The sequence below is a fragment of the Triticum aestivum genome, chromosome 7B, assembly GCF_018294505.1.
Source record: "Triticum aestivum cultivar Chinese Spring chromosome 7B, IWGSC CS RefSeq v2.1, whole genome shotgun sequence".
Taxonomy (NCBI): Eukaryota; Viridiplantae; Streptophyta; class Magnoliopsida; order Poales; family Poaceae; genus Triticum; species Triticum aestivum.
This window is the reverse complement of record NC_057813.1, coordinates 666,482,408-666,490,888: the sequence shown is the minus strand read 5'-3', so window position 1 is coordinate 666,490,888 and position 8,481 is coordinate 666,482,408. Positions and strand designations below refer to the sequence as shown.

Genomic DNA, 8,481 nt, shown 5'->3' with positions numbered 1-8,481 from the left:
ACATTGTGTCATTATATGTGACCTTCCAGGAAAAATAACAATCTTGAAATACTGCAAATATCTTTAAAAAAGTGCTCTCAGAAATGAACACTCTTCGAACTCATGAACATTTTTGGAATCAGTGATTTTTTTTAAAGCATATGTTTTTCTGGAATTTCGGACCAATTTTCGAAATTTGTGAACAATTTTGAATTCTGAGAACATATTTTAGAAATTCATGACTTTTTTGAATTCAATGACATTTTGTTCGAATTCGTGAACACTTTTTGGATATGCGAACTATTTTCGAAATCATGAAAAAAAATCCCAAATTGTATTCTCAGATCGTGAAGATTTATTTAATAAGCGATTTGTTGTAAAAATCATGAACATTTTTTATGATTACTCAAACGAAACCATGTACATTTTTGAATTCTTGTACACTTTTTTGGACTTGTAATTTACTAGTACAAATGCCCGTGCGTTGCACCGGGCAATCTTTTTTTAAAACCTGCTCCTCTCGAGTGCCACTGTGTGCCACTTCTTATATCCAAGACAAATGTCGAAAATAAGGTTGCCCTCATTCGCTATAAGGTGAATATGCCTTCGTGTTGCCGTAGTTGAATTATCACGAAGCAATGCTTTAGTTTGAGGTATGAGTCTGCTCTTCAGCCACCTCCACAAGAAAACCTAGATCGCCTCTCCTCCTCTTGCCTCCGCCATGGTACATTACCGGTCACAACCCACGCAGAGTCGTCGGCGACGAGGACGTCCTTCGGAGATGTTGTGCCCTGGTGGGCCGTGCGATGGAGGGCCGGTTACTGCGTGTGCATTGGTGGGTGGTCTGGGTTGCGTCTCAACTCCAGCGTGTTGGCTACCTTCAGTGGCAGCCCGACCTAGCCTGGTCATTGGAGAAGAGGGCTACACGACGGGATCCTAGGCGGCGACGGGTTCTCAGTTGTCTTAGGATTTTGGACAGGGAACCGAGAGAGCGTGTCATCCCTCCGTAGGAATATGGTTTTCCGTGTCCTATCCCCGTTTCATTGTTGTGCTTATTCGCGGTCGAGGGTGTGTGGGCCTGTGTCTCCGACAGGATTTTGTATGTTTAGGTTTCTGGGGGGATCTGTTCGGATTCGATCAATTTTCATGGTCTTGTAGTTTCCACATGCCCTTCTGACATTTTCCTATCCGGGGCAGCGATTTGCTTCACAAATTGCGACCGATAACATCTCCTGATCTACATCAACGACTTCTCGGCCACTGCTTCCATAAGCTCCTGGTCTGAAAAAAGTTTGATCCGTCTAGGTAGAGGCTCATATGGATGCAGGAAGAACAAGAGCTCGGCTCCCCAGAGATTTGAATGTTTTTCCGTACGGGTGAGTTTGTAAGGACATGTGTCCGTTAATATTTGGCCTTAGGCCTTTTCACAAAGAAAAAATGATTTGTTGCTTTTTGGACAATTATGTGTGGACGTGAAGAACATACCCTAACGTCCTTCGTCAACGCCTACTTCAACTTTGCACTGCCATCGGATGGAATAGTACTCCAACTAACCATACTTACAAAGCATGGCAACCCATCTTCTAGCTTACACTTCCTCTAAATCTCAAAAACATGCACCTGCTCTGAACTTTTGACATTTACTCTGCTGCTCTTAATTTGCAACTGCTTTACACATTCAGATTTCAGTTAAATGAAAAAGGAGTGGAGGGGAGCAGATTTGCGACAGAAATATGACTGCTAGAACAGAATAATCTCTCCCTCTCTCTCAGTATACACGCACATATGCACAAGCAAGTAAATCGAACTACAAAACTGAATGAACCACACCTGTAGCCATACTTTTGTTGCTACCAGGCCAGCCGGAGGCGAACACGGTGGCACTGGTGGCGGCTGACACCGCCGATTTTGGAGCTATAGCCTGCGGTGGACAAGCTCATGTACCTTCTCTGGCTTCACGGATCTCGCGTCCGCCTTTCCCCGTTCCCCCCTTGGCTCCTACCACGTGTCCACGTCTACCTCTGCTTCGTCGCTGCTCCCTTCTCGACCCGGCGAAGGAGGGGGAGAAGGAGGTGGCGCGTGGAAGCCTTCAACTGGAAATTAACAAAATGTCTAGTTAGAAGTAACGACCCTTTTATTATCTTATTCATAATCAGACCGTACTCTGAACATAAAGGGCATGTGATCCTAGGACATGAAGCACAACCATCTAGCTAATGGAAACACTCAGCATAAGCTGAAGTAATTCTGTAATAGTACTTACATATTGCTCCAGCCTATATCTGCAACCTTACAACTACATATATCCATCTCCTCAAGCACCATAGTTGACCATTATTGGCGCTTCACTGCTCCTGGCAACTTGATGCTAATTCGTAGAAATAGTGTTTGGTCTTATTTTGTAATTGACAGTTATATCATTAGAATATGCAGCTCTGAGCCTCCAACACCTCTCTAGAACAATGAAGGTTTTTTTTCTTGCATTATTCTTAGTTTGAATGTAACAAAATAATCAAAGAATGGAACATCCAACAATGATTTAAACAACGATTTTGTGTGAGGTTTCCATGTGAAAATAATTTTGTTATTCAGACAAAGAATATGGCATGTCTAAAAGTGGTCCACCTGTACTGTAATAGCCTACTTGGCCTAATATCTATATCGAGTTATAGATAAAGGAAGATAAACCGACCGATTCAATAGATGTACCTAGAACTTCTTCCCAGGCGGTTGATGTAGGCATTAGTACAGAAGTTAGGCCAGTACTGTGGTAGTGATTCCTATTTGATCCGTGAAAAATATGCATCACTTACTTTCAACTCTGAGGTTGGTACTTGCAATTGCTGAGAAATTAAAAGATGGAAACACCGTCAAAAGCTGCTCAAAGAAGCTTATGCCGTAGTTCATACAGACAACCATATCGATCTGATGAAAAAAATAGGATTCGATAAATCTAGAATATCTTGCTTCATCGATAATCAAATTAAAGTTCAAATGGCACAAGAGATTGTTGAGGCCCCATTTGCCAATGCAACCTGAAAGGCAGAAAATATGAATTAGGAGGAAACATAAATCACATTTAACTGTCTAAAGTTTAAGAAGGTGTGATGTGGTTACCAAACAAACTATAAATCAGTACCAAAAATAAACTAAGCCCTAGTTGATTGTCGTTTTCACGAAATAACATAAAAATTGCAGTGATCATACCATTGAGTAATAAGCAAACATATAGTAATAAGCAAACATATCAAACATGTTGGCACAAGGTTTCCATTCATAAACCACAAATTGATTCTCTCCCCTGCACCTTTCTTCCTCGGCAATCGTCGGATGTCACATCCACCATCGAAAACCACACTGCGAACCATGAAACTACAGTACATAAATTATGACAGATGGAGTATTATTACTTTGAAAGACAGCTTTCAGGCAAAGCAATTAGCAGCCAAACGAAGTTGTTAGTTACTACATCAATGGACCAAACGCCTTCAAGCTATGAGACCCCTTTACCTCAACATTTTTTTCTTCCCACAAAAGCAAACGGCACGGACAAGGACAATACATCCATCTCCCTGTTGCATTGTCACAAATGTACAGTCAGTTTAATATAAGCAGAAAGCTAATTACGGAACATCAGTGGACTATTCCATAAATGAATTCTCAACCTACTATCAATGCAACTGCTACAGGAAGCAAGGAAAGAAATGAGCGATACACTAATTTCAACATCACAAGGAGCCGCATGAGAAACCAATCTCCAGAAGCTTGTCTTACCAATCCTACAGAATAACCATCATTTGGAGCCTGTCGGAAGAGAATGCATCACTACAATTCTGCATAAAAGAAACCAGTATTAATCTCCATTCAAATTTATTTTTTCTGAACTCTCTCCATTTTTTGAGTTCCACAAAAGACATTTCATCGATGCAGAAATACCAGGTGTCTACCACCACCTGTCATTATAGATGGGTAGTCTCTTCTGATTTGCCTAGTGACGTAGAACCACCATACTTTCCTGAGTTTCTGCAGCATACAGAACTTAGTTTTGATGCATATAAAATATTGTATGGACTATGAGGTCATTGATGCAAGCTATACAAGTTAACTGTTTCTTTTAGGAGAAAATTGAGCACAACTAAGCACTTACTTTTCTTATCGAATGACTTTTTTCAGGACTGTTTGCAGACATGTATTGCCTGCTGGATTGGGACATCGATGCATACAACATGTCCATTGGTTGGCCTTGATCGGGCAGGATTCGGCCATGCCACACGCCTACCTGAATCGACACTATTGCAGGCTTGGACTGTCAAGTGATCGGCAAGGAGTCGCGCAGGCCTCCTACAGCTTGCTTGACACAGTCGATGCTGCCTGTCTTCGGTTGCCGCTCCTCGTGGTGACTCCCTCTACCTCCAGATCTAATGGCAACGCCTACTGCCACCGTTGTCGGGGCCTTCGAGGCGCTCCATGAGCTCATTCCACTCAGGCTAGGGGTGCAGTAGCTCCAACTCGCTTAACTCAATTTTATCATCATTTCAACAAAACGAAATAACCCAAATTATTGGTACTCATGCACACAGGGCAAATTTTGTTGCAGAATATAGTGTAGGACATTAAAGACGAACACTTGTTAGAGTGACAGATGCCGAGTCAGAATGATCCTGCAAAGTTAGAAATTAATCGTATAGACCGCTGATAGTAAATTGGTTATGTGGTCTTGCAAAGTGGAGGAAAATAATTTCCTACTGATAGGTTATCTGATTTGACAAAATGATGAGAGATATAGACACATCCAGCCAGCGACTGGGTCACTGGGAGATGAACTGCACGTATACAATAAATCAAAACAGTGGAGTGGCAAGAGAGGGATTAGAACCACGACCGTGAACATGGAGTTGGCGACGAAGCAAAACCAGGAGATCCTCCTCTGCCTCGTTGCACCGGCAGGTGGCGGCGGTGGCCTCGATGACGGCCGAGGTGCGCCACCTGCAAGGACTTCGCGCCGCCACGCCGGATCCCTCTGTCTCCCGTGCCCGTCCACCATCGCCCGGCTCCGGCAAGCTCCTGCCTAGGTCGCTGCGCCGCCCCTCCTTACTCCCTCCTTCTCTCCCTCACTTCCCTTCCTTGCCTAGGAGCCTCAGACTCCATGGATCCGCCAGGGAATCCGCGCTCCGGCCATCCTTGTCGTCACTGGTGACCCCACCTCGCCGCCGGCCTCCTGATCCGCCTCCCCAGCCCCTGCCGTGCACGGATCCGCCCCCTGCAAGCTCCAACCGCTGACGCCGATCTACATCGAGCCGCCGCGCCGCCCCCAGCCGCTTGAGCCGCCGCATTGACCCCGTCCCGATTTAAAAAGGATCACGGGTTGAATACTCCAAACCACGGGGTCTTTTGTGCAAAAACAAAGCATTTTTCCAGATCCGCTAAAGAAGGGACTGCGGGTTGATTTCATAAAAACAGAGGGTCTTTTCTGCAAAAAGGCCGGCGACGTACGACCAGAAGCCATCGCTGGTTTATTAGTAGGCAATCGCTGGTTTATTAGTAGGGAAAGATTTATATTAAGAACTTTTTGAAATCCAGAATTATTGTAAAGAAGAAAAAGACGAAATAAAAAGAGGGTTGTCCGATCCGGCATGTGCCAGCCGAAAAGGCCGCACTGGGAAATGAGGTCCCCAAGCCCACTCGGCTCCTCACATTAAATAGGACAGACACGTTTAAGTGGCATTTCCTAAATGGCGCCCTCAGCGCCCGTTATAGGCTGATTCCCAAACGGGTGCACACCCCCCTCCCGTCATGGGCCAGGCCCGTTTTACTTTTTTTTTAATTCCTTTAAAGATCCAAAAAATACGTGAGTCGAACTCTATACCCACGGCATTTGTTCGAGTGCAGCTAGCCAACCGGGACAACTTATGGCTGTGATTAGATTTCTGCTTTTATGATTTTGGATAGTAAATATATAACGGTAATAAAAGCACCCACGTTTCCAGTTTGGTTTCTTTTTTGTTTTGGTCGTATTAAGAAAATGTTCATCATATATTATGAAATAGTTACCCGCAAAAAAAAATATTATGAAATAGTTCACCTTTTGAGTTTGTAAACATGTTCATCATGTATTACAATTCATCGTATATCATGAAATTGTTCAACGTATATTAAAAAATGTTCATTATGTACTTAAAATTTGTTCATCGTACATTAAACAATTGTTCATCGCATACAACAAAATGTTTTCATTTGTGTATTTGAAATTTGTTCAATGTTTGCTTACAAAAAAGTTCACTGTATTTTAAAATTTGTTCAACGTATATTATAAAAAAAGTATTTTTTAGAAAAAATGATTTGCTGCTGTCTACTTTTAGGCTAGCGTTGCGCTAAAACAGCTGTAGGATGCTAGCTCGGCTGGCTAGGCATGCTAGAATCAATCGGGAGGTCTGGAGTTTGATCCACAGGCGCGCTTCTTTTTTGCCGCTCGACGTATACGACCTCCCGGGCGCCCAAGCGGAGAAAGCGGGAGCGAGGGACAAAATCCAAAGTGGGCCGGCCCATGAAGGGGGCGCGCGTGGGCGCCGGTTGCTCCGAGTGGCGCTTAAGGCGCAACTTAGGAGCTCCCCGTTTAAGCTGCAGTAAGTTGGTATTGGTGTGGTGGTTTGACAAGCTAGTGGATACCGGCAGGTGTGGTGTTCGAAGTACAACATTGTTTGTTTTTTCTGCTCTAATGGCCATTCGGTGCGTGGCCCAGTTGTCAGCAAGGCAAGTCCAAATTGTCTGAATGCAGGGTCCACTGCGCTAGAATTTAGTTGTTTTAATGGCCATTCGGTGCGTGGCCCGTTGTCAGCAAGGCAAGTCTCACTAGTCTGGACAGTATGGCGTACATGTCAGGGTCTATCGCGCCAGAGTAGGTCCAACATAATCATTGTCGGGTTCCATCTCGCAGGTCCATGTTTTGTGCAGAAAACACCACAGTTTTAAAATGGCAACAACTTGCCTATTTCAAATCCAAATTTAACAAATTAAATATGTATTCCTATCAAGAAAGTGTGTTCTATCCATTTATAAACTTTTCCACTCTTTTGGTTAATTCAAATTGGTACGATTAAAAATATTTAATTACTCCTAAAAGATTGCAAAAATCATAACTTAATATCTATAAATTCAAATAATATATTTCCCCACTATTTAACTTGTAACTAATGTAAAGTCACACCGGTGTTGCAATATATTCCGAATATTACCACAAATAGTTATTCTGTTGAAATACCTAGTCTCTATTACAACAAAATGACTGCCTCGCGCAACGGAATTTGTTTTTCGCAATATCGCTACCATATTGCAATGCTGATGCAGTTTGTTGCAATAGGTAGCCACTTTTTTGCAACAATATGTGCAACTAATGCAACGTCACGCTGGCGTTGCAATATCTTTCTGAATATTGCCACAAATGGTTATTCTGTTGAAATACGTAATCTCTATTACAACAAAATGACTGCCCTCATGCAACCGAATTTTTTTGTCGCAATACCGCTACCATATTGCAACGCCGACACACTTCGTTGCAATATGAGGCCTCTATTGCAACAAATTTAGTATTTACCGTGACCAAACTAAGTTATGGCAATATGTGCGGCCTATTACCACAACCGGAGAATTTGCGGTAATATTGCATTTTATTGCAACAAACCTTAGTTGTAGCAATAAATTTTGTTGTAATAGACCAGAATCCTTGTAGTGCCTTCTGCGCACGACACATTCCTCAAGGTCTGATGGACCAGAAGAAGAAGGAGTTCTGCAAACTCTCACAAGGCTCAATGAATGCAGATGAATATCAGAGGAAATTCCTTGAATTATCCCGCTATGCTGCGGATGACGTCTGCACTGATGCTCGTAAGTAGGAGAAATTTCTTGAAGGACTGCGTCCCGATATAAAGCTCGCGCTTGTTGCTCATGATTGCGCAGACTTTGCGACACTTGTCAGCCAAGCTTTCCGAACTGAAACTAGTCTTACTGAGTACCAGGAGTCACTCAAGCGTACCAGAGATGTTAGCCCATCCTCGAGTCAGCCTGCTCAGAAACGTCGAGTCTGGATCCCACACAATGTTCATCACTGACCTGCTCCAGCACCAAGGCCGTCTTATGTTGCACCTCGTCTGCCTCCGCCACCGAGACAGCTAACGATTCAGGGTGGACAATCCAATGTCATGGCTCCTCCCCATAATGATGGTTTATGCCGCAAGTGTGGACAGTCAGGACACCGTGCTCTCAACTATCATCAGGGTCAGCCACAAAATGCTTCACATCCTCTTGTTGGCCGTAGGAAGGGCCGTCGAAACCATCCTAGCAGAGTTTGTAGTGACAGGCCGCCTGCTATGAGTGGAGGTCAAGTCACCCATGTCAAGATTGAAGAAGCTCGTGGGTCCCCAAAAATCATGATGGGTACCCTTCACGTTAATTCAATGCCAGCCTCTGTCCTCTTTGATTCAGGAGCATCGCATGCTTTTGTGTCCC

General features: G+C 43.7%; 1 long non-coding RNA gene across 5 annotated transcripts; it reads right to left on the bottom strand.

The window, feature by feature from the left end:
• Positions 1-1,607: 1,607 nt before the first annotated feature.
• LOC123161330 (uncharacterized) lies at positions 1,608-5,329 on the bottom strand. Of its 5 annotated transcripts, none has more exons than XR_006480673.1 (6): positions 4,127-5,329; positions 3,916-4,002; positions 3,754-3,812; positions 3,490-3,551; positions 3,187-3,351; positions 1,608-3,014 (listed from the first exon to the last, which is right to left on the bottom strand). It is a non-coding gene; the product is annotated as an uncharacterized lncRNA (long non-coding RNA). The 5 variants fall into 5 exon arrangements; XR_006480669.1 differs by having other exon boundaries at positions 3,187-3,336; XR_006480670.1 differs by having other exon boundaries at positions 3,287-3,336.
• Positions 5,330-8,481: the final 3,152 nt, after the last annotated feature.